This window comes from Pinus tabuliformis, chromosome 3_2, assembly GCF_031772625.1.
Source record: "Pinus tabuliformis cultivar Carrire ecotype Pingquan chromosome 3_2, CPIR1, whole genome shotgun sequence".
In the NCBI taxonomy this organism is placed as follows: Eukaryota; Viridiplantae; Streptophyta; class Pinopsida; order Pinales; family Pinaceae; genus Pinus; species Pinus tabuliformis.
The window spans coordinates 806,041,207-806,066,970 of record NC_142302.1 but is presented as its reverse complement, the minus strand read 5'-3'; positions in this window follow the sequence as shown (position 1 = coordinate 806,066,970).

Below are 25,764 nucleotides of genomic sequence, written 5' to 3'. Positions count from 1 at the left end.
CTAGATGTGGGATCTCATGGAATAAACCAAGAAAAACAAACCAAAGCTTCCATAGGAAAAACCACCTAAAACCTCAACTAGTGATTCCACCTCAGGGTTGGACATCACTAAACCTCACCAAATCGGTCTCTATTGAAGTTTTCCAGGGTTCCAGAGTTTTGTTTGCAACCCGTATTCCATGACTAGTAACTCAACATACAATTTTCGCTAGGCTCCAGAGCCTTTGTCCAACTAAGGCTTCTAGGACTATTAACTCAACGCACCAAGGAATCCATAGAATTTTCCAACCAAGACTTTCGAGAGTAGTAACTCAACCCAAGATGTTATAGGGATTCCAGAGAGTTTGTCCAACCAAGGCTCTATGAACTAATAACTCAACCCACAACTATAACGAACATGAGCATCAACTGGAAAACAAAATTGTTGGGTGTGGAGCATGATTATCTTCTTTATTTAGAGGTATCACCACATTGGACCCTAGTTCGTAATGTGGCAGTAATGCCGCCCATAAAATATACGCTATAGGGGGGGGGGTTCCGCAGGGGGGTACGACTGCGTATATTATACGGGTGGCATAAAATATATGTAAAATTGCCCCCGAGGCTAAAAATACATGTAAAATTGCCTTGTAAAATGTTGTAATTTCGTAGTCAATCTGGGCCATTCATTAGGTGGAGATCTAACGGTAGAAGTTATGTTTAATTTAGGGTTTTTTGCCTTAGAAGGCAACCCCTCACTATATATGAGGAAATTATATTGCATCTATGTAGATCTGTATTCAGAGTGAGAAGTAAGGAGGAGATTAAGCGAGAGAGAAGAGGGAATTACAACGGATCTACTGTAGGTTGTATCTTTTCAGTTTGCTGGATAATATAAATGGAAGGACTGGCTGTTTCTCCATGGACGTAGCCCAAATTGAGTGAACCACGTATATTTGTGTCTCTATTGTTTTATGTGTTTTCTGTGTTTATATTTCTGAAAATATTTTATGTGTTCCATTGATCTGTAATATATAATTTTCTAACAAAAATTGTAAAACCCATAACACCATGCTTATCCAGGAAATGAGAAGGCTAGGAAAAACCACTGTCAATTCAGGTAATCCTCCATGCCAATGACATATCATAACCAAATAACCACATGCATATACCATGCATTCCAAAACTAGTAAGGAAATCATATATGCAACTCGGTACTTGAAAATAAAACTCATTGTAGTTGTTGATCTCGTTTTCCTCTTGCACTTTCTTGCTTTTCTGTTGACTTCTTGCTCCAAATACCAAATATGTCACAATGCTCCAAAAGTGCTCTAATAAAACTCTAAGTATCCAATAGTATGAGAAAGAGAGAATAGAATGAGAGTGCTAAACACTGAACTGGCAAAAGCTATATATTTATCCTCAGAAGCCTTTTTATCATTGAGGCCTCTATTTTCTTGAATTTCAATTTTTTCCTTCATTTTCCTCCTCACATGAAACCTGTGAGCTTTCACCTTCCTTTTCTCCGATTTTTCAGTATTTTATTAAATAAAATGCTAATAAATGCCTCATTCCATTCCAAATACTTTTCCATTTCCTTTGTCAATTTTCATAGCCCCTAATTAATCACAAGTGATCCCTATCACTATGTTTTTTCTCAACATTCATCTTGGAATACATGTCCCATGACCTTGGTCTTATTTTTCCTTTATTAACTTTATTACATGGATTTTTAACCTAGGGTTGTTACAAGCCCCCCCACCCCACCTTAGGAGAACATTGTCCCTGGTGTTCAATGACACCTACAACTAGCAAGGTCACTGAAAAGAAAAACATATTGCCCATGGAGCTTTATAACTTAGCTCATTGCAATATTTACAATGATCAACCTGCTGAAACGGAAACCACCATGACAACATAACAACATGACACCCATACCGCTTATTGGAGCTTTATAAAACAACTCGTTGTGGTATTTACATCCATATACATATATACATATGAAAAAAACACTTTTCCTCAACCGGAAAATAATGAAGGATACATAGCCCACATCTAATCAACCATCTCCCATGTAACTTCATTGGACCCAAAGTGCTTCCACTATACTTTAACCTGCTTGATTACTCAGTTCCAGAGCATCAACACCTTTCTCTACAAATTGCACTGAGATTCCGGCTAGAATTCTCCTTCTGGTTCCACCTACAATATAGACCAGTAAATCACATGATCAACATCCTTAGCATACTTCTTAAGTAATGACACATCGAAAACATCATGGACTTTCACTGTTGGAGGCAGTGAAAGTCTATAGGGCACTGGTCCAATCCTCTCAAGGATCTTGAAAGGGCTGCAATATCGAGGTGCTAACTTCGTACATGAACCAATACTCAAGGAGCTCTTCTTGGGCTTGATGCACAGATACAAATGTTCCCCAACCTGAAACTCCTTAAATGTCCTATGTTGGTCTGCATAATTTTTTTCCTGTCATGTGTTTCCTTTGGATTCTTCTTGATAACCTGCATTTCTTGTTCCATTTCTACCAACATGTGTGGTCCTCTCAACAACCTATTCATTGGATCACTTCAATTGATAGGAGTATTACAACTCCGACCATAGAGTGACTCAAAGTGACTCATCCTCAGTGACTCCTGATAACCATTGTTGTACGCAAACTCCACTAGTGGAAGATCCTCCTCCCATTTTCGTTGTTGATGCATAAAATACATTCTCAACATGTCCTCCATAAACTTATTGACCCTCTTTTTCTCTCCATCTGTTTGCAGATGATAAGATGTGATGAAGGATAACTATATCCCCAAACTTGTAAATAATTCCTTCCAAAATCTAGAATTTAACTTAGCATCCCTATCTGACACAATCTTCTTTGGTACACAATGCAACCTCACTACATCTCTAATGAAAACTTGTGCCACATCATTAGCTGAAAAAATAGACTTCAATTGAATAATGTTCACTACCTTAGTCAACCTGTCAACCACAACCATAGTAGAACCATGATGTGTAGATGTCCTCAGCAGACCTGTAATGAAACCCATGGAAATGACCTCCCATTTCCACTCTGGAATTCGAATTGGTTGTGGTAAACCACCTAGATGATTACGCTATGCTTTTACTTGTTGACAATCCAAGCATCTAGCCACAAACCCTACCACTTCCCTATTCAAATTCAGCTAATAATAGAACTTCTTCACGTCTATAAATTACTTTTGATATCCTGGGTGACCTGAATACATCTCAGCATGAAATTTCATTAAGATAATCCTCTTGAACTCACTATTGTCCGGTACATAGATCATGTCCCTAAATCTGACAAAAACATTTGATGTGAGGTGATAATCCACATCTTGATCACCTGTATCTTGTTGTAACTTGTGACTAAGCTCCCTATACCTATCATCCTATTTTCCTTCTTGTAAGATATGATCCTCTAGATTTGTCTGTATGAACTCATAGCTGCTATATGATTCACCCGAACTCTTCTGCTAAGTGCATCTGCAACCTTGTTCTCTTTCTGTTTAATGTACCTGATCTCAAAGTCAAACTCACTCATCGTGGCCAACCATCTAGCTTGTCTGACATTTAGATTTATTTGGTCAAACAAGTATCTCAATCCACTGTGATCACACATCAATACAAACCTCATGTTAAGACGATAGTGCCTCCACATCTTCAAAGCATAGATGATCGCTACCAACTCAAGATCATGTATAACATAATTATGCTTGTGCTCGTTTATTTTCCCTTATTCATAGCACACTAACTGTCCTTCGTGCATCAAGACTCCACCAAGTCCTCTCTTGCAAGCATTTATACACACTACGAAATATTTTTCTAGATATGTGCTCCTTAGAACTGAAAATTTGTAAGAAACTACTTCAACTGCTCGAAACTTGTTGCAGATTCTTCTGTCCATTCAAATTTCTTACCTTTCCTTTGCAATGATGTAATAGGATAAGAAATATGTGAGAAGTTCTTGATGAACCTCCTAAAATAACTTGCTAACCCCATGAATGATCCAACCTCATACACATTCCTAGGAGTTTCCCATTCCATAATGGCTTTTATCGTTTCTGAATCCACTGCTATGCCTTCCTTAGAGACAACATGCCCAAAGTAATGTACCTCTATCTGAAAGAAATTACATTTTCTAAGCTTGGAATACAACTGATGTTCTATTAGCAATCTCAATATTACCGCTAAGTGTTAGAAATTCTCTTCTTCATTCTTAGAATATATCAATATATCATCAATGAATGCAATAACAAACTTGTCCAAATTATGATGCAATACACTATTCATCAAGTACATAAAAGTACCTGGAGAATTAGTCAAACCAAAAGTAACTATAACAAACTCATAATTATCATACCTGGTCCAGAAAGCAGTCTTGTAGATGTCTTATTCTTTAATGCATACCTGATGACATCTTTATCTCAAATCAATCTTCAAGAACGCTGTTTCTCTCTTCAACTGATCAAACAAGTCATCAATCCACGACAACAAATACTTGTTCTTGATGGTCACGTTATTCAATTTCTTGTAGCAAATGCACATTCGAAGAGTAGCATCCTTCTTCACAAACAAGATTGGTGTACCCCAAGGTGACACACTTGGCCTGATGTATCCCTTATCAAGCATTTCCCTCAACTCCAACTTCGATTCTACTAACTCTGGTGTGCTCATCTAGTATGGTTCTTGTGATGCTGGTGCTACCCCTGCTACCAACTCAATAGAAAATTCCACTTCCCTGTGAGGTGGCAACTCTAAAATATCTACAGGAAATACATCTTGAAACTGTTGTAGAACTTGATGCCTATTCAAACCTTCTACATCCTCAACATCCTTACCTTTATCACCGGAAATATGTACTACAAATAATACACATCCTTTTCTGTGACTATGTGTTCCTACATTGTTGTTACCATTCTAACTGATGTTACCTTCTTCTTACCCTGCAATATCCTTTGTTCTCCATTGTCATCCAAGCACTCAATAGACTTGTCATAACAATCTCCGTTTCTCCTATGAAGATACAACTAATCCATACTCAACAACATATTGTATGATCCCAATGAAAGCACATTCAAATGCATTGATGTATGCATACCATTCAACTCAAATGTAGAAGATCTTACCCAATGATGAACTCTTTTATTAGTACTAGTAGCTAACTACACTAACCAAGATTTTGCGTGTACTTCTTTATTCAAACCACACTTATCCAGTAGGTCAAGATTAACATAACTATAATTATATCCAAAGTCAAACAAAATAGAAAAAAATTGATCACAAAGCTTATCATCCATCTCAATAATAGATGCATGGTGATCCTTCTTCTTGTTATCTAATGTTGCATAGATCCGAGGAATGCTCTGTCCAACATCCCCAACTTTCCGTGCCTCCTTAGCACTGTAGATGTATGATCTACCACCCTGATGTTATGGACAATCTCTCCTACAATGATCTTTGCCACAAGTTCAACACTGCAAAGCCTTCCTGCAATCACCCTTGTTCTACCCCTCGGATTGAAATCTGTGTCCTCTGTCAGATGCATTTAACTTCTTATGCGATGTTGCATTCTCTTTGTTACCAATGTAATGAGGTCTTGTTCGCTTCTTATCCCATTTTCCTTTATTCTTCTCATTACCTTTCTAATCATGTCTAGTCTCAGATTTAGGCCCATCAATTTTATTTTGTCCTCGAATTATATTGGAAACCCACTGAAGAATCTCTAATTCTTAGCTTTATTCTCCTTAAGATAAGGCATATACCTTAATAGCTCCAAGAATCTTCTAGTGTACTCATCATCTGTCATGGATCCCATCTTCAACTTATAGAATTATTTTTCCCTATCATCATAGTATCTCTCCAATAGATACTTCTTCCTGAAAAGTCTCTTGAACTCTCACTAAGTCAACTCCTCTTCCCAAATGCCCTTGACATTCTTTAAATTTTCCCACCAAATGTCTTCTTTACCTTTAAGACTGAATGTAGCTATTATGCCCTTGATGTTCTCTAAGTAATCATGCAATCTGAATAACCTATTCATCCCATGCAACCAAGCTTCTGCATCTTGTGACTTCTTCATCTCTCCATCAAATGTAGGTGGCTTTTCTTTCTTAAACGCATCCGAAAAATATCCCATGTCACTCCTCTTGTAAGGATAGTAGCGATGAAGACCATAGTACATGTCAGAAATAGGACTAGAGTAAAGCTCATGTTCACTTCCTCATCTATCAGGTGTATCCAAGAATCTACCATCTCTAATGGTATCGTCTCTATCCAACTTGTGCCCACCATGTGACTTGCTACCATATGCTCCATTAGTCCTATCCTCTAGCCCATAACTATTTGTGGTTATCCATGTCTCTGCAAGTCTGACAAGATCTAAAGGATAACTGCATTGACCTCTACTTGTTTCTCCTATGCCCTAGAAAGTCTCTCTTGTGACTAAATGATTTTGTCATTATCTACTGTGAAACTCCTTATTTATGCCTTCAAACATCTCAAAGCATTTGTGATGTGAGGGGATTACTCATCACCATGTTGCTCATCTAATCTATAGGGAGAATGTTGTGAACTATAGTCCACCATTTTTATAGTCACCTTTGATCTTCTTCTTCTTACAATTATGTCATGTCAGCTAAACCAAAACATAAACATAACCAACATACCTCAGTATAGTTCAGGGGAAGATATCTCGTCTCAAAGATAAACTAGATTAACATAATACATGTATAAACATAATCATAATAGTATATAGAAATCATCTCAATCATCATCCCAATTACTATGCATGATGCCACAAACTATAACACCAACTAGACACAATGCATGCACACCAACATATAGACACTAACATGCATAACCAATTCATATACAATCAACATGCATTCACGAAAAACACATCCCAACAACAACATCATCAAATTCTACATGGAAAAACAATTGTAGCAATATATATCACCATGCATACATAACGAACACATAGACCATAAGCATAATGAACACATATGCAACTGACATTTATGCACAAAAAACACACTTCATCCATCCAGTCTAAGTGTTGAACCATGCTCAGATACCATTTTTTCGTATCAAATATCACTCAAAGAGAATGGAAATGAGACACCACCCAAAGAGAACAAAACCCGCTTTGATACCACTTTGTAACACCCTCCTCCCACACTTACTCAAGCTAACCGGTCCACTGGGATAAATATGTGATGAAGAGTTAATGTGATATGATTCAACTCCCCAAGTACATTTAAAGAAGTGAAATCGAAAACCAAAACCAAATTGACCTTACTAGGGAGCTACAGGAACCCAAGGGGCTAACTAACCACAATAGGTTCCCAACCCCTGAGTTAACTTGCCTTTTACCTAAACTAGACCCTCGGTCGCTCCCATGACAAGCCATCCATGTGAATTAAACCCTCCAGTCACTCCCACAATAAGGCCTCCATGCGATTGCAGTCTTTTTCAGGAAGTTCTGTGCCAATGAACTTGAATTCCAAGCCACTTTTTCAGGGCTAGGTCCTAGGCCTCTGCCCAAAACTTGATGAAATTCTCAGAATTGATAATTAACAAGAATATAAGACCTCTAATGTAAAACTTGAATAAGGACCTGCCCTATCTCATCCTAACCATGGCAGGCATTTCATCAAACACATCATGAACATGTAACATATATAGGCCATAAAAACACATCTAAACATAGGGACCTCATACTTATCTGAGATTCATCAATAATTTTTTATTCCCTCTCACATTAGCTACATTATCATCTATTAGGTCATTGATTCATTAACATTTCATCTACTAACCAAAACATGATGAGGGTCATAACTCAAGACTGACATAAAACCATACTTGTAACCAACATATAACCAGATAAATAATAACAATAGAACAACCATCATAGCCACAAAAATAACAAGTATATTTACATTTAGAGCATAAGAGGAAAGAAGCTCTTATTAACATATGAAAATCTAACTAAGTCGGGGACTTCAATGTACCACCTCACCATAGATTGGGCTGAATCAAATCGTTCTTTCAACGAATCACCCCCATGTCATATTCTAAGCATGAATGTGGGATCTCATGGAATAAACAAAGAAAACCAAACCAGGGCTTCCAGAGGCCAAACCGCCTCAACCCTCAACCAGTGATTCCACTTCATGGTCAGACATCACTAACCCTCACCAAATTGGTCTCTATCCAAGTTTTCCATGGCTCCAAAGCGTTTGTTCCAACCCAGCTTCCAGGAGTAGTAGCTCAACCCATAAATGTCGCCACGCTCCAGAGCATTTATCCAACCAAGGCTTCTAGGACTAGTAACTCAACCCACCAAGGACTCTAGAGCGTTTTTTCATCAAGGCTTCCAGGATTAGTAACTCAACCCAAGTTGTTACAAGGCCTCCAGAGTGTTTTTCCAACCAAGGCTCCAGAAACTAATAACTCAACCCACAGCCATAAGGAACATGGGCACGGACCAGAAAACAAAGGGGTAAAACCCATGACAACGTGACTATCCAAGAAATGGAAAGGTTAGGCAAAACCATTGTTAATCCAGGCACTCCTCCATGCTAATGATAGATCATAACCAAATAACCACATGCATATACCATGCATGTTATAACTAGCAAGGAAACCATACATGCAACTCGGTACCTGCAAAGAAAACTCGTTGTAGTTGCTAATCCCGCTGTCCTCTTTCGCTTTCCTGTTTTTCCTTTTCCTTCTTGCTCCAAATCCTAAGTATGACACAATGCTCCAAAAGTGCTCCAAAAAAGCTCTATGAGAGAGAGAGAATAGAATGAGAATGCCAAAGACTGAACTGACAAAAGATGTGAAGTCATCCTCATAATCCTTTTTAGCATTGAGGCCTCTATTTGCTTCAATTTCCATTATTTTTCCTCAATTTTCCTTCTCACATGCAACCTGTGACCCTTCACCTTCCTTTTCTCTTATTTTCCATTACTTTCATAAATAAAGTGTTAATAAATGTCTCATGTCTTTCCAAAATATTTGCCATTCCTTTGAGAATGTATATAGCCATTAATTAATCACCAATGATCCCATCATTGTGTTTTTGCCCAACATTCAACTTGAAATATGTGTCATATGGTCTTGATCTTAGTTTTCCTTTATTAATTTTACTAAGATTTTTAACCCAAAGTTATTACATTGACTTAAAGCAGTTTATAATGTTTTTATAAAAAATTAATATTTTGAAAAATAAACATTAATTTTTATTTTTATTTTATTTTATTTTAATTTTTTATTTTTATTTTCTAATCGGTAAATGTAGATTGATTCACCCATTTTATAAGGTTTTAAAATGAATTGTAAAATATGAAAATTATATTAAAAATTAAAATTTCTTAAAAAAAATTATAATAGCCGTGTGTCCTTGTAATTAATTATCATTATAACACCACTTTACCATGCTAAAGCCGTAATCAATGCTCAAATAATTTATAATATTTTTTTATATATTCAATATATATCTCTTTATTTCATGGTACTTACCTAAGGGACCATTATGAGCGTTAGCTTTTCTTTTGTTACATTTAGCCTAGGTATTATGAATATATCCGAAGAGACAAAATATTACTTTGGCTTCTTACCATTTGATAAAATCTTAGTAATCTTTTCACTCTATGCTTACTATGATATCGATAAAATATACGTAGTCATCTTTTCACTCTCTCCTTACTATGATATCAATAGAAACGCATTGCTTTATCTGAGTAGTTCCTTTGTCACCATCTCCTTGCTTTATCTTAGTGATTCTTAAGATCAAACCAAGAAAATTAATTTGCAGAGCATTCTCAAAGTTATAATATATGGTTAGCGTAGATTTATTTCAATTAAAGTGTATTTATATTTTTTATTATATTGAAAATTTATTCTCTTATTCATATAGTTAGTGCACGTTTAGTTGAACTTTGTGTGTAAGTAACTTTTTGTTTTGTTTATGGAATATGACCTAATAAGAATTTTGTCATCATTTTTTTTATTAAAATTAAAATTAAATATATTTATTTATTTATTTTAATCAAATTATATTGCATATCTCACAGTTAAATAAAATACAAAACAATTATCATATAATCATATTTTAATTATATAATTATAATTTTAAAAGATAAAAGAAACGAAAAAGAGATATGCATAATATTAAGCATGTATGATATAAATGACATTTAAACAATAAAATCTTAACTTTCTTGGAAATAAAATAATAAATCATCAAGGTTTTGTAATTCATGCTTTTCAAATTATATATATATATACAAGTTCTTAGTGTTATTTTCGAATAAAATTTTGAAATTTATTTTATATAATATTTCAGATTAAAAAATTGAATAATTTTTTTAAAATGGGTAATATATAATTAATATAAATTTATTTTAATTATAAATTTATTATGAATTAGATTTTTCAAAATGTTAATATTTTTATATTATATATTGAATTTTTTTACATTTTTTTGATATATTTTATATTTTTTATAATTTAATATACATAACATGCATTATATATATAAGAGATTAAAAAAAAAAAAAAAGTTTATTGTAAGTATTAAGTTTTTATGTTTTTATTCATTAATTCTAAACATAAAATTATGACATGTTATGATTTAATGGAGTTTATTGTAGCTATCATATTTTTATATGTTGATTAACTAAATTTAAATATGAATTACACCTAAAAATCTACCCACTTTATTGTCGATTTTCCAGCCATGCAATTTGTCTCTGCAATTCCTACCACCATGGATGGTGTTGGCATCACCCCATATAGTCAACTAATTTTGGCCCGCATGAGGTTGTAAAAACCTAGGCTTAGATTAGCAACAAGGATTCTCAAGGCAAGCTTCAACCATTTGGAGACCTCCATGAAGTTGCATTCCCAAAGCAGCCATAAATCCAAAGTTTGAGGTGCATTCCAATTCAAATGGGGATTATATTCAATACACGAGAGATCATACTTTTAATCAACAAATTTGTAGGCATGTAACCCTAAAAAAAAGCGGCCATAAATGTAAAATTTGAGGTGCATTCCAATTCAATTGGGGATTACATTCAGTACATGAGAGATCATGCTTTTAGTCAAGAAATTCTTGGGCACCTAACCCTAAAAAAAGCCCTCACCACCTACTTAATTTAACACAAGTGGAAGCTAAAGAAACACATCAAATTAGAACTATGGAAAAAAAATTCTCATAATAATATGCTCAACATAATAATCTACATAATTTTTTTTTTTCTAAATCCCTATATAAACAAATTTTTACATAGTAATACTATTATTTTTATCCTAGTTATACTAATATCTTTAGTCAATTACTTTTTACATAAAAAAACAAATACTAAATAACAACCTTACACGTACCCTTAATAACAAAATAAATTTTATTAATCAACCATCACATAATTATTTCCATTAAGATTTCATACGATTACTATCAATCATTCAACCTTATACAAAATTGGTATGGAGTACAAAAATGATTTGACTATAATAAATTTACTACAGGGTTGAAAAACAAAGACTCAAATTTTCATTTGACAGCCCAGAAAATATTAGAAATTCGAGGCCACTGTTAAACTACAGTCTACGCGTATAAAAATATCAAGAGTTGTAAGACATTGAACATCACAATCGACGTGAATGTCTCCCGGTTAGACTAGGCGTGCAAAAAGATGTAGGCTGTCACACATTGAACATCTCAGTCGGGACTCGGTCGGGTCTGATTGCCTGCAAGTTGCTTCTCAGACGTTTCAGTACTAGTTTAGCTTTGTGATGGCCAATGAAAAAAATGAAGATACCGGCTTTCTATTTCGAACGTTCCATCGTGCTACTAAATCACCAATATAGTGAGTGGTTCAAGATGGAGTTATGTGACAAATCCGACACCGATCTTCGGGGAAATCGCCATCCAAACTTCTGCAGCAGCTTCTTATCAATCTGCCATTTCTTTAAAATACATTCATGTAATTTTCATTTAATTATTAAAGTATTTATATAATTTTCATTTAATTATTAATAATTATTATGTAAATGATAGGTATATAAGAATATTAATATTTGAGATTTATTTTAAAATATTTATTTGTTTTGTTTTTTAATTAAATTATTTATTACGTGTTTATTTTAAAATATATTTATGTAATTTTTATTTAATTATTGAAGTATTTATAAGTATATGTGATTGAAATTTATTTTAAAATAGTTATGTGTTTTTTTGTTATTTTCAATGAAATTAATGAAATGAGTTAAGGTTTTTTTGGACATATGGGATTGGTAAACCATGATATTGGTGTGTAATATTGTAACAATATATATTTACATATTAAGTCTCCATGGTAAAATGCAAATGAATCAGATGATTAAGAATTTTGTTACATATTTCCTCATATATATATATATATATATATATATATTATTTTCATAATTAACAAGTGCTACATATTAGCTAGTAACAAAACGACCATTTAATTTAAATATAATTAACTTAAAGTAAAATATTGAATTCAAGTTAGTGTTAAAATTTACAACCCAATAAATTTAAGATTCGCAGATTGGTATATTGAGATACTTTTGTTCACTGTGATTTTGGATTGTAGCAGTGAAACATCCAATCCATTTAACCACAATAATAAACCAAACAATTAAAAGAAATTACTTATCTTACTTCTTTTAAAGTGATCTCTATACTATGAAAACAACCATATTAAAAAAAGTCAAAATTGAATGACCATCATATTTCTGCTACCAAATAAATTATTAAAAAATGTTATTTTAATTATTAGAAAATATCATAAGAAAATAATTTATAAAATTTAAATTTGTAAATTATTATTTTTTAATTGTTTTTTTTTTTAATATTTTTACTTTAATAATTTATTATTTTTATATAAAAATACTAAATTATATATGATAGGTATAAATTAAAATAAATTCTTAAAATATTGTTATAATTAAAAGTTCGAACATCTGAATACATTGGTTGCAATAGTTCCAATGCATAAAAATTGGAAAGCCTGTGCTTGTCATCTGGTTTTTCTTGAGTTTCAGCTAAGTAAGAAAGACATAGACATTCATGGAATGAAATGCATGCAAACTTTTAATTCTACATTGTTACATTCATCTTTACAATTCCCAGGACCTTTAGAAGTTGTAATAAAACCGCCAGCTATAGGACCTTAAGAGGAACTAATTGAAAATTCTTTTTTTTTTTTTTTGTTTTAGTGTTATATTTTGATAAAAGCACCCCATAACTTCCAAAACCATTTGTTATCAATACAAGCAATCAATGTCAAATCTAAAAAGCAACACTCTCCATAACATCCAAGGTAAAATAGCTATCACTACAAGTAAACAATGCCAATTTTAAAAGTGAGTATATGTAACATCTGAGCGTTATATCTCGAGATGATTGTACCCGTTGTGACAAGAGTACCTAAAACAATGATTACAAAATAATATATTAATTAATTATTTATAGATAAATAAATTTAAATACTAATAAAAAATAATAAAATTTAATCTATTTTAATAAATTAAGGAAAAAAAAAAAACATAATATCATTTAAAAAAATAAAATGTTTAAATACATTGCATATTATTATTATTATTATTTTATCAATTACACATTACAATAGATATAATATTATTTTTATTAGACAAATATTTAAAAGTAATATATATGATGATGATGATGGTGGTTAACGTCCGTGAGACCAAACATTGGTCTATTGGATTTAAAGAAACAAATTATTTATTTTGATTTAAGATTTTATTCCTATGCTCAAAAAACTTGGAGAGAAGCCTCCGAGCTCACTATAATTTTGACATTGTAAAAGGCTAGGAAAATCAGTTTTGTAACAAAGATTGTGAAACTGAGTCCAGCATTACATTGAATATCATCTTAGTTAGTTTTATATTATTTTTTGTTTGGGCTAAAAGCTTAAGCAGTTAAATGAATGGTTTTTTCATTATATTTATTTTTTCCTTAGAACCCGGCAAATAAATCATAAATAATTATTCATACTATCCATTGAAGTAATTTTACATTAATTTCCCTTTGGAAGAATGAAATCAATCATTCTTCTTCCTGTTTATTGATTTGGTTCGGGCATCATACAAAAGCCATTTACCACCCCTTATCTATAAACAAAATTAATTAAAAAACTGTGTGATCGTACAAAGGATTTTCATGGAACGCCGGGGCTGGCGGAGAAGCTAGTTACACCTGGGCAGGGAAGTAAAAAAAGCTATTATCCTACGTCTTTAATTTATATAACTAAGTTGATTTTATGATAAAAATTAATAAAATAAAGAACAAGGGGAATGAAATGTTATGTGGTATGTAATGAAAGTGGAGTTTATAAACATATATACAATTAATACAGATGTTTAAATATTTTATTTAGATATTTTATTAAAATATTTTTAAATAGTGTATAATTTAAATATCTTTTAAAATATAAGAAATTTTAATTTTACTCGTTTAATAAAGTTAATATATAATATGTTTTTTTTTTTTGGAAGTTAGTTGTATTGAGTTAATTCAAATGAGGAATATATAAATTTTAAATTTTATGCTATTAGTTTTTTTGGAAGGAAACAAAATCAGAAATATAAATTCAAATTCCTGAGGTTGTTAAGACTTTGCCTATATTTTGTAAATAGAAACTTATAAAATTAAGTTGGTTGTGTATGAAAAGACAAAAAAGACTACTAGTACTACAAGCAAAAAACCAGTGAGTTGTAACAACTATTGGGTAGATTCTCCAAGCATCTGCAGTGGCTAGTCACTACCCTCATATGAGGAAAATGAGATGTTGGTTGATCTCCTAGATTGATTGGTAATCATGCAGTCTATATTGTCAATTTGTTTCTGAATCTCTAAAATTCAAATAGAATTTTCTTGGTGAGTCCTCCTACACCTCCCTATGTCGTCTGCAATATTCAAATGACAACTAACCTTTTTCTGACATTGTGTCATGACCAATGAAGTGATAAGAACACATGCAATGCACCTAGTGTAACAACCTTGGTGAAAATTCTATGTAATAAAAAACAAATAAAGGCAAAATAATAACCACGGATGATGGGACACTTATTCCAAGTTGAATGTTGGCTAGAATCCTAGTGGTGGGGATCACTAGTGATTGTTTATGGCTAAGGAATTGACAAAGGAAATGGCTAAGGCTTTGGAAAGGCAAAATGGAATTTTTGGCACACTTATTCCAAGCTGAATGTTGGGCAGAATCCTAGTGATGGGGATCATTTGTGATTGTTTACGGCTAAGGAATTGACAAAGGCAATGGCTAAGGCTTTGGGAAGGATTGGCAGAATTATTTATGAAAATAATGGAAATTAGGAGAAAAGGGAGGTGAAAGGTCACACGTCACATGTGACGAGGAAAATGAAGAAAATAGAGGCCTCATTCATAAAAAGGCTTCTGAGGATCAGCTGGTAACTTTTTTTTTAGTTTAGTTTTGGAGCTCTCTCATTATTCTTTCTCTCTCTCTCTCATAGTCTTGGAGACTTATAGTTTTCTTGGGGCACTCTTGGTGGGTGTGGAATACTTGGATTTTTGGAGCAATAAGACAAAGGAAAAGCAGGAAAGTGCAAGAAGAAAATAGAGGCCTCATTCATAAAAAGGCTTCTGAGGATCAGCTGGTAACCCTTTTTCAGTTTAGTTTTGGAGCTCTCTCATTATTCTTTCTCTCTCTCTGATACTCTTGGAGACTTACAGTTTTCTTGGAGCACTCTTGGTGGGTGTGGAATACTTGGATTTTTGGAGCAATAAGACAAAGGAAGAGCAGGAAAGCACAAGAGGGCATCAGGATCAGCGTCTACATAAGATTTTCTTGTAGGTACCAAGTTGCATGTATGTTTCCTTCACTCGTTTTGGCATACATGGCATATGCATGTGGATTTTTGGTTGTCATCTGTCATTAGCATGGAGGATGGTCGGGATTAACAGTGGATTTCCTAGCCTTGCCATTTCATAGATAGCCATGGTGAGTGTGGGTTTACTTTCATCATTTTTTTTGGTTGGTTGTCATTTTTCCTTAGCTTGGGTTGAGTTATTAGTCCTCAAAGCCCTGGTTGGAAAAACGCTCTGGAAGACCTGTAACAACTTGGGTTGAGTTACTAATCTTGGAAGCCTTGGTTGGAAAAATGCTTTAGAAGTCGTGGAAGGCTTGGATGGAGACAAATTTGTTGATGGTTTTGTGATGTCTGACCGTGAGGTGGAATCAATGTTTGATGGGTTGAGCTGGATGGCTTTTGGAATCCCTAGATGACTTTTGATTGATGTGTTCTATGAGATCCCACATTCATGCTTGGAATATGGCACAGGGGTGAATGGATGAAGAGAGATTTGGCTCAGCTATTCTACGGTCGGGTGGAACGTGGAAGTCCCATCCCGGGTTTGGATTTTGCATCATTAATGAAAGGTTATTTCTCCTTGTATTTCTATGATCATTTTGATGGATTGTATGTGGTCTATATGGTTGTACTTTCATGAATATTTTTGTCCCTATTATGTTGGTTATGTATGTGTTTTATGATAGCAGCCATGTATGGATTTCCTCATGTTTTTACTTGTAATTGAATGATCAATGTATCTATGACCTAATGGATGGAATGGTAGTTGATGTGTTGAGGCATCAATGGTTCTTAGTGATTCTCAGCTAAGTATGAGACCCCTATGCTCAGAACTGTTAACTACACCTATATATTACACATTCTCAATATGTTTGATGAAATGCTTGTCATGGCTAGTAGGGGTCCAGTCAAGGTCTTAAACAAGTATTTTCTTAAAACTATCATTTCCATGTTATTTTACTGATTTGTAGAGATGTTTCAATTTTGGGCAGTGACCTAGGCTCTGGGCCTGAAAAAGTGGCTCAAATCATGGAGTCGCTGGTATAGCACTGATAGTTTTGGTCTCTAATCACTGGCAGGCAAGCTTGAGAGAGCGAATTTGGGTTGTTGGTCGCACTCATGCCTATAGCATGGGAGCAACTGAGCCCTAAATCATACAAAAGCTTAATGGGACCCCAAGGAAAGCTCTCTAAAGTATTGGATTGGTTCCTAAGGGTCATGTAGATGATTATTAATGTCTACATGGTGTTTTTCTATCAGTTTCAGTTCCTTAACGTGACTTAGGAGGTCGAATCATATCATAGTGGCCTCTCGACGCATGTTTACCCCACCTGGCTAGTTGCTTGGATAGATGTGGGAGGAGGGCGTTATAGAGTGGTATCAAAGCATGGTTCACCCCTTAGACTAGACGGGATATGTGTTGGTCATGCCTGCATGTCAGTTGCATGTGTGTCTCTCACACTTGCATTCCATGTGCTTGTTGCATTTGCATGATGTTGTTCATGGTTATAGTGACGTTGTCATGTGAAATTTGAGATGTGCTTGTGGAATGCATCATTGCGAGTGTATGAGTGGTTACATGTCGATTTATGTCGCTTATATGTATCGTTGCAATATACTTGGTTAAATTCTTGCATGTTTGGTTACATTCTTGTATGCTTGGTTGCATGTATTGTTCTTGTATGTTTGATTTCAAATATTGTTCATTCATGCTTGGTCATATGTGTTTATGCATATGTGTGGATGGTTATGCATCTCTTATGCATGTTCATGTTTGCATTTGGTTAAGTGTAAAGTGACGTAATGATGCTGGTTGTCATCCATAAGGTTGTGGTATGTGTTTTTGTTGAGGTCATGCATTGATGACTGGACCCTAGTTAGAATGATGGTTGCATGGTCATATTCTTATGTTTTATGTTTCTATATGCTGTCATGATTATGTTATAAATGTATCACGTTGATTTTTTGATCTTGCAGACAAGATATCATCCCCAAGCTATGATAAGGTACTTTGGTTTATCGTGATTTGGTTTAGCTGACATGATATACGTTGCAGGAAGAAATATCAAATGGCTAGTAGGATGGTTGACTACAAAGACTCTCCTTATGAATCAGAAGAGTAGTATTTTGTTGGGAACTCTTCCGACTTGGCAGTGACATTGAGAAGTTTAAAGGAATAAATAAGGAGTTGTAAGGAAGATAATGACATAATCATACAGGTACAGGAAAAGTTAGCAGATGTAATGCAATCATACCTTAGAGCTTGTCAGATTTGCAGCAATAGGGACCGCTTCAGATCAGCCATGAGGAGGAGGATAGGAGGGCATGACACAATAAAATGGAGATGACACAATCAAAGATGGCAGATTGTTGGACACTCTGGATAGGAGAAGGGATAGACATAGGTATGATTCTAATTCTGATTCAAATAAGCACTATGATCGTCATCGGTATCATCCTTACAGGAGGAGTGATAAGGGGTATTTTCTAGATGAATTTAAGAAAGAAAAGCCACCTACTTTTGATAGAGAGGTAAAGAAGTCACAAGATGCAGAGGCATGGTTTCTAGGCATGAAGAAGTTCTTCAAATTGCATGACTATTCAAAGAACACAAAAGCTAGAGTGGCTACATTCAGTCTCAAAGGAAAAGAAGACATTTGGTGGGAAGACGTGAAGAATGTCAAAGGTATAAATGAGGAATATTTGACTTGGAGTGAGTTTGAGCAGATATTCAAGAAGAAGTATTTGTCAGAAATATACTTTGATGATAGGGTGAAATAATTATATGAGGTAAATATGGGATCCATGACGGATGATGAGTACACTAGCATATCTTTGGAGTTGCTAAGGTATGTGCCTTACCTCAAGGAGCAGAAGGCTAAGATTCAGAGATTCATTAGTGGATTACCGGTTGCATTCAAATATAGGATTGAGTTCGACGATCCTAGATCATTGGAAGAGGCCATATAAAAAATGAAGCATTGCTATGAACAATCGAAGCACAAAATTGAGACTAAACCATACTGGAAAGGTAATGCAAAGAATAATGAAAAATGGAACAAGAAGCGAGTACGACCACACGAAAGAGGTAACAAGGAGAATCTTGCACCACCAAATAAGTTTAATACATCAGATAGAGGATAGGTATTCCGGTCAGGAGAACAGAACAAGGAGATGGGTTGGAAGCCTATAGAGTGTTTGACTTCTGGGAAAGATCATCGCAAGAGAGACTGTTCGCATAATGAGGGTGGTAGATCTTAGATATATAGTGCACAAAAGGCACAGACCATTGGGGATGTTGGTTAGAGTGTTCCATATATCTATGCAACAATGGACAACAGGTAGGCATAGCATCAAGCATCTATCATTAAGATGGACGATAATATTTGTGATCAAGTTATTTCTATTTTGATTGATACTAGGTCTAATTATAGCTATGTTAGTCCTAACTTAGTGGATAAGTGTGGTTTGAGTAAGGAATTGCATGCAGAGTCTTTGTTAGTACAATTGGATACATGTATGAATAAACGAGTTCATCATTGGGTAAGAGCTTGTGCATTTCACTTGAATGGTATGCATACCACAACACATTTGAATGTATTACTGTTGGGATCATATAGTATGTTGTTGGGGATGGACTAGTTGTATCTTCCTAGAACCAAGGTAGATTTTTATGACAAATCCATTGTGTGTTGACGACAATGGAGAACCAAGAGTCTTACAGGGAAAGAAAAAAGCCACATTGGTTAGGATGGTGATAGTTATGCAAGCAAAGCGTAGTCACAAGAAAGGTTGTATGTTATTTTCAATACACATTTATGGTGATAAGGGTAAGGAGGTTGAGGATGCACATGTGTTGAGAAGCTACCCAATTCTACAACAGTTCAGTGACGTGTTTCCTAAGGACATTTCAAAGTTTCCACCTCATAGGGAGGTAGAATTTTCTATTGAGTTAGTTCAAGGGGCATCTCCAACATCAAAATAACCTTACATGATGAGCACACCTGGGTTGGTTAAGTGAAAATTACAGGTGAGGGAAATGTTGGACAAGGAAAACATTAGGCCAAGTGTATCACCTTGGGGCGAACCAGTCTTGTTTGTGAAGAAGAAATATGGTACTCACAGATTATGCATTGACTACAGGTAGTTGAACAAAGTGACTATCAAGAAATGGTACCCTTTGTTGAGGATTGATGACTTGTTTGATTAAATAATGGGAGAAATGATGTTCTCAAATATCGATATGAGAGTTGGATACCATCAGGTATGCATCAAAGAAGAGGACATTTACAAAACTGCGTTGAGGATCAAGTATGGACATTATGATTTTCTTGTTGTTTCATTTGGCTTAACTAATGATCTAGCTACATTCATGTGTTTGATGAATAGAGTGTTGCATCCATATTTATATAATTTTGTTATTGTGTTCATTGATGATATATTGGTATATTCTAAAAATGGGGAAGAGCATGCCGATAATTTAGCAGTAGTGTTGAGGGTGTTGAGGGAGCATCAGTTGTATGCTAAACTAAGCAGGTGTAGTTTCTTTCAGACTAAGGTACACTACTTGGGACATGTTGTCTCCAAGGAAGACATTGCAATAGATCCAGAAAATATAAGGGCCATCATGGAGTAGCTAGCTCCTAAGAGTATGGATGAGCTAAGATCTTTCATAGGTCTAGCAAGATATTACATGAGGTTCATCAGGAAATTCTTACAGATTTCTTATCCCATTACATCATCGCAAAGGAAAGGTAAGAAGTTTGAATGGATAGAGGAGTGCGAGGCTAGCTTTGAGAAACTTAAGTAGTTGTTGACACATGCACCAATGTTATAGATTGTAGATTGAGACAAAGAGTTTGTGGTACGCATAGATGCTTGCAAGAGAGGGCTTGGTGGAGTCCTGATGCAAGATGGACAGGTAGTATTCTATGAGTCCCAAAAACTAAATGAGGACGAGCAGAACTACCCGACACATGATTTGGAGTTAGTAGTGATCATACATGCATTGAAGATGTGGAGACACTATCTTCTTGGCAGGAGATTTTTATTTATGAGTTATCACATTGGGTTGAAGTATTTGTTTGTCAAGCCGAATCTGAATGCTAGGTAGGCTAGATGGTTGGCTATGATCAGCGAGTTTGATTTCGAGATAAGGTACATCAAAGGTAAAGAGAACAGGGTCGTAGATGCTCTCGATAGATGGGTACAGGTACATCATTTGTCAACCATGAGATCCTATGGGATAAACTTATAGGATAGGATCTTGCAGGTGGGTCAACAGGATGTTAGGTATATGGAGATTGTGCATAGGTTGCAGCAGGGTACTGGTATAAGTACAGGTGCAGTTATAGGTATAGGTATAGGTATAGGTGCAGGTGCACAAGGTATGGATTATTGTCTTACAATAGATTGATTGGTCAGGTTACAAGAAATGAGATATGTACATGATAACAATGAACTCAAGAAGGTGATCATGAGAGAGTTTCATGCAAAAACCTATTTAGGTCACCCAGGTTATAAGAAGATACTAATTGCGGTGAATAGAATTTAATGTTGGCTGAAATTGAAGAGGGATTTAGCATATTTTGTGGCGAGGTGTTTCGACTGTCAGCGAATGAAAGTAGAATATAAACATCTAGGTGCACTGCTACAACTGATTGTGATTCGAGAGTGGAAATTGGAAGTTATTTCCATAGACTTCATCACTGGGTTGCTGAAGACAGTGAAACAACATGATTCCATTATGGTCATTATGGATAGATTAACAAAGGTTGTAAACTTCATTCCAGTTAAGTCTACGTTCTCAGCTAGTAATGTGGCACAGGTATTCGTCAGAGATGTGGTTAAACTGTATGGTGTTCCAAAGAAGATTGTGTCAGATAGGGATGTGAAGTTCACTTACAAGTTTTGGAAGGAGTTATTTGTAGTTTTTGACATAGAGTTGGCCTTCAGCACAACTTATCATCCACAGACAGATGGATAGACATAGAGATTCAACAGGATATTAGAGGACATGTTGAGAATGTATGTGATGTATTAGCAGTGGAAGTGGGAAGAGTATCTCCCTTTGGTAGAGTTCGCATACAACAAAAATTATTAGGAGTCACTGAGGATAAGTCCTTTTGAGGCTTTGAATGGGCAGATTTGTAACACTCCCATCAGTTGGAGTGATCCGGTTATAAGGGTATTGATTGGACCAAAAATGTTGGTGGACATGGAACAGGAAATGTAGGTGACGAAGAAAAATCTAAAGGAATCACAGGATAGGCATGAGAATTATGCATATAGGAATAGGTTGTTAATGGAGTTATAGGTTGGGGAACATGTGTACTTGTGCATCAAACAAGAGAAGAGCTCCTTGCAGATTGGATCATGTGCTAAGTTGGCACCATAGTTTTGTGGACCCTTCAGTATCATTGAGAGGATTGGGCCAGTAGCCTATCAACTTGCACTGCCTCCGACAATGAAAGTCCATGATGTTTTCCATGTATCTTTGCTTAAGAAATATGTTAAGGATGTTGATCATGTGATTGACTGGTGTGTATTGTAGGTGGAACCAAATGGAGAATTCCAGTCAAAGCCTCAATGTATATTGTAGAAAAAGGTGCACATGCTCCAGAACCAAGCAATTGAGCAAGTTAAAGTGCAATGGAAGCACTTTGGGCCTAATGATGCTACATGAAAAGTTACGGATCAGATGCGGGCTATGTATCCTTCCTTGTTTTACGGTTGAGAAAAAGAAGCTTTGATATGGTGGTTTCGTATATGTTATATGATGTTTTGACATATGCTTAGATATGATGTTTAGTATATGTTTTGATATATGATTTGATATATATTTTTGGTATATATTTGTGGTAATGTTTCTATATGTAGACATGTATATGGATGTAAATACTGCAATGAGCTATGTTATAAAGCTCCACTATGTGATATGGGTGATGTTATTATGATTACGTTTTCATGTTACTATGCTATCATGTGATTATGTTATCATGATATTATGATGTCATTTAGATTGTCATTCAGCAGGATGATCATTCTAAATACCGTAATGAGTTGTGTTATAAAGCTCCACTATGCGATATGTTTTCATGTTGTCATGGTTTTTTTATTTTGAGAATTTCTTTCATTGTAATATCTACACCAAGCTGTGTTATAAAGCTCCATGAGTAGTATGTCTTCTTTTAGCAGGTTGTTGAGGCATATGTGTGATTGAACAACGAGGACAGTGTCCCCCAAGGGGGAGGGTTCTATAACAACCCTGGTGAAAATTTCATGTAATAAAATGCAAACAAAGGAAAAATAATAACCACGGATGATGGGACAGTTATTCCAAGCTGAATATTGGGCAGAATCCTAGTGATGGGGATCACTTGTAATTGTTTATGGATAAGGAAATTGGAAAAGGAAATGGCTAAGGCTTTGGAAAGGAAAAATGGCATTTTTTGCACAATTATTTATGAAAATAATGGAAATTACGACAAAAGGTAGGTGAAAGGTCACAGGTTGCACGTGAGGAGGAAAATGAAGAAAATAGAGGCCTAATTCATAAAAGGGCTTATGAGGATCAGTTGGTAACAATTTTTCAGTTCAGTTTTTGAGCTCTCTCATTATTCTCTCTCTCTCTCTCTCTCATACTCTTGGAGACTTAGAGTTTTCTTGGAGTAATCTTGGTGGTTGTGGCATACTTTGATTTTTAGAGCAAGAAGATAAAGGAAGAGTAGGAAAGCACAAGAGGGCATTAGGATGAACAACTACATCAGATTTTCTTAGAGGTACCTAGTTGCATGTATGTTTCTTTCACTAGTTTTGGCATGCATGGCATATGCATGTGGATTTTTTGTTGTGATTTGTCATTAGCATTTAGGATGGCCAAGATTGACAGTGGATTGCCTAGCCTTGCCATTTCTTGGATAGCCATGGTGATTGTGGGTTTACTTTCATTTTTTTTTGGTTGGTTCTCATGTTTCCTTAGCTTGGGTTGAGTTATTAGTCCTGGAAACCATGGTTGGATAAACACTTTGGAAGCCCTGTAACAACTTGGGTTGAGTTACTATTCTTAGAAGCCTTGGTTGGACAAATTCTCTAGAAGCCCTTGGTGGGTTGAGTTACTAGTCCTGGAATCCCTGTATAAGTTGTGGGTTGAGTTACTAGTCCTAGAAGCCTTGGAAGGCTTGACTGGAGATCAATCTATTGATGTTTTTGTGATGTTCGACCATGAGGTGGAATCACTTTTTGACAGGTTGGGGTGGATGGCCTTCAGAAGCCCTGGATGATTTTTGATTGATGTGTTCTATGACATCCCACATTCATGCTTGGAATATGGTACAGGGGTGAATGGATGAAGAGAGATTTGGCTTAGCCATTCTACAGTTGGGTGGAACATGGAAGTCCCACATCGGGTTTGGATTTTGCATCATTAATGAAAGTTTATTTCTCCTTGTATTTCTATGAGTGTTTTGATGGATTGTACGCAGTCTATATGGTTGTACTTTCATGAGTATTTTTGTCCCTATTATGCTAGTTATGTATTTGTTTTATGACAACAACTATTTATGGATTTCCTCATGTTTTTACTTGTAATTAAATGGTTAATGTATCTGTGACCTAATGGATGGAATGGTAGTTGATCTTTTGAGGCATAAGTGGTTCTTAGCGATTCTCAACTAAGTATGAGACCCCTATACTTAAAATTCTTAACTGCACCTATAGATTACACATTCACAATATGTTTGACGAAATGCCTGTCATGGATAGTAGGGGTCGAGTCAACCTCTTAAACAATTATTTGTTTAATAATGTCATTTCCATGTTATTTTAATGATTTGAAGAATTGGTTTAATTCTGGGTAGTGACTTGGGCTGTGGGCCTGAAAAAGTGGGTCAAATTCTGGAGTCGTTGGCATAGCACTGACAATTTTGGTCTTTGGTCACTGGCAGGCAAGCCCGTGAGAGTGAATTTTGGTTGTTGGTCACACTCATGCCTATAGCATGGGAGCAACTGAGCCTTAAATTGTTCAAAATCTTAGTGGGACCCCAAGGCCAGCTATCTAAAGTATTGGATTGGTTTCTGAGGGTCCTCTAGCTGATGATTAATATTTGTATGGTGTGTTTCTGTTGGTTCCACTTCCTTAACATGACTTAGGAGTTTGATTCATATCATAGTGTCCTCTCGTCACATGTTTATCCCGACTTACCGGTTTCTTAGGTAGATGTGGGAAGAGGGTGGTAAACTAATGCAGGAGCATCGGGCTCTGCAATTTCATTATATTCTAGTTAACTTAGGGGGTCTTGTGTTTTCAAGGAAGTTGGATTCCTATGTATCAAATTAATGTGATTATTAATGTTTTAAGTAATTGGGAATAGGAATTAATTAAATATTAAGAGGATTTTGTAAATATTCTTGAATGTTGGAGAACATGAGAAAATTAGGATAGTTGAGAGTTCATAGGGATTGATAGGTTTGGAAATTAATTGTAAAAGCTTAGATTAGGAATTAGTTGATGATTTTGTGGATTAGAGAGGATCCTTAGAGATAAAGAAGAGATTTAGGATTTTGTTGAGAAGGTTATGGATCTAAACCAGGTAATCGGTTACAGAACCTTTTGTATAAATGTAAGCCTAAAAGGCATAGAAGAGAGTTAGTTAGTTAGAGATTTGGAGTTCAGAGATTAGATAGGGTTTGACTATAAGCCTACAGGTAGGAAAGGAAAGGCCACTGATAGTGAAGATCAGGCCAGAAATGAATTATTTTGTAAATATTTGTTTATTAATACAGATAACTCGATTTCTGAGTTTGTGTGGTGTGAATTGAATGATATTTGTAAATTGTACAAGAG